The sequence below is a fragment of the Furipterus horrens genome, unplaced genomic scaffold (assembly GCF_987537825.1).
Source record: "Furipterus horrens unplaced genomic scaffold, mFurHor1.1.pri manual_scaffold_1, whole genome shotgun sequence".
NCBI classification, from domain to species: domain Eukaryota; kingdom Metazoa; phylum Chordata; class Mammalia; order Chiroptera; family Furipteridae; genus Furipterus; species Furipterus horrens.
In genome coordinates, this window is record NW_028327171.1 from 165,087,902 (window position 1) to 165,089,956 (window position 2,055).

The following is a 2,055-nucleotide window of genomic DNA, read 5'->3' on the forward strand; positions in this document are numbered from 1 at the left end:
TGCTGTGCACATAGAGAAAGTCTGCTGTGTATTTGGAGGAGAGGTAGAAATTGAGACGTTAACGTTTGAGCCATTGTGTATGTTTATGTTCCCAGCAGATATGGACTCTTCTACCTTCTGATAATAAGGGTGGCATGGGCCACAAGGTGGGTCAGAGTTCTTCCCCAGGGTTTTAAGTGGATTGTAAGTGGCAGAAAGGAAACTGTTTTCCTCTGTTGTGAAGTTGTGGAGATAAGGCCTAGAATTGGGATTGGGGAGGCCCATGCACAGAAGACAACAGAGCCAATGCTCACTGAAAGCAAAGATGGGTATATATCCAGGTTCATTTCCCCCTTCCCTCCATTGATCTAATGTCATCTAATATGATCCCTCTCTTTTTTTAGCCTTTTAATTGTTCTTACTATTCAAAAAAGCTTCGTTTAAAAAAATTTAGCTTTCTGACTGCGCTTGTGCCTTCAATACACTCACAACAATTTTCAAGCAAAGCATGCTTGATCTTGTCACAGACATATTTAGCACAGGTGGATCCATCATAGGCCCTGCTGATGTGTTTTTTCGTTTTAGACAACCTCATTAGAATTTCAGGTCTCACAGCACAAACTCCATGAAGTCGGCCTGGGTACACACTGCATGCAGGTTGTGGTGCTTTCCCTACCTTCTTGGTATGAAGGTAAGCAATTCTGTTACCATGGGTCTGGGACAGCCTAGTTTTGTTAGAGGCTGTATTGTAGGGACAGCCTTCGACGGTGGATCATTGTGAATGCCTGAAGACACTGTCCCGAGAAGAGCTAACATGGTCCTCTTTTTGGCTTAATCTAGTTTAAGTCAGGTTTTCGTCTCTTACAACTAAGAAAGCATTGATAAATACAAAATCAATTTTGAAATGTTTATATTAATTTTAAAATTCTCTGTTGAAGGTGTTTAATTTTGGAAGCAATGATGTTGTAACAGAACCCCTGGGCTGCTCCGATAGAAACAGAACCCACGGGCTGTTTAGTTAGGGGCCCGATTGCCCGCCGCCAGAATCATAACTCTGAATACCAGAGTTTGGTGAAAAGGAGAAGAACTGTTTATTTACACAAAGCCCTGCCTCCCCCTCCCAGACCTGGCCAGTCTAGGAAAGCCAGAAACACCGTTTCCCTACTTCCTAGGCACAGTTCAGCTTTACCAGTAGCTGCCCATCACTCAGTTCTGATTGGGGAGGTCTTTTCTGGGCTGTGGTGCCCTCCAGCTCTAAATGCAGGACCACCTGGATTCTCAGCCTCCTTGTAAACTGCCTTCTTCCTGCAAACTGCATGGATCTCCTCTCCTTCTCAAAGCAGCCTGGCAAGAACCTCTTCTTAAAGCAGCCTGGAGATCCCTCCTCCAAGCCAGATGGAGGGAGCCCACAAGAGCCAGAGACTGAGGGCGTGAGGGCCAGAGAGAGCCTGAGAGAGAGAGCCTCCTAGAGCCAGAGCCAGCCCAAAATGTCCACAGCTGCTTCTCTCTTCCTCCCTGCCTCCTCTCTCTCCCTGCGTCCTCTCACGCAGTGGGTGTTGCAAACAGTTCTGACCATTCACAGAACCCTACGTAGGCTCTGTCTGCTTCTTCCGCACCAGCCCACAGTCCAAGATCCCTCCCATCTTCCTGAGTCTTGGAAGTAAAGCGGATCTTTGCAACAATGTATCCAGCCACTAGCTCCAGGCATGCAAGGGCATCCTGAAAGCTGCGTCCTGCTGCCTATCTCCCAGCCGCAAACTCTGGGGTTTGTTTTTGGACTCCCCTGTTTCTGTAACAATGTTATCTGTCATTTATTTATAGCTTTTAACTTATCTGTGTGGTTTAATTTGAAAAGCCAATTTAGATATAGCACCAAATTTTTCTTTGCATTAACTATGATGGAATACATTAAAGCATTATTTTTTAGATACTATCTCTTAGCTTTCTGTAACTGCAGTATATAGCATTATTTATTCAATGTCTTCAATAGTGTAACAGTAGCATGCTTAAATGTAATTTTATGAGGTATAACATTTAAGTGAGTACAGAGTTTTTAGCTGAATTTCAATCTGGTGT

The 2,055-nt window shown here is 44.4% G+C and overlaps 1 pseudogene; it reads right to left on the reverse strand.

Annotated features, from left to right (window-relative positions):
• Window positions 1-429: 429 nt before the first annotated feature.
• On the reverse strand, window positions 430-755 carry LOC150022200 (large ribosomal subunit protein eL34 pseudogene; annotated as a pseudogene).
• Between the last annotated feature and the right edge of the window lie 1,300 nt (window positions 756-2,055).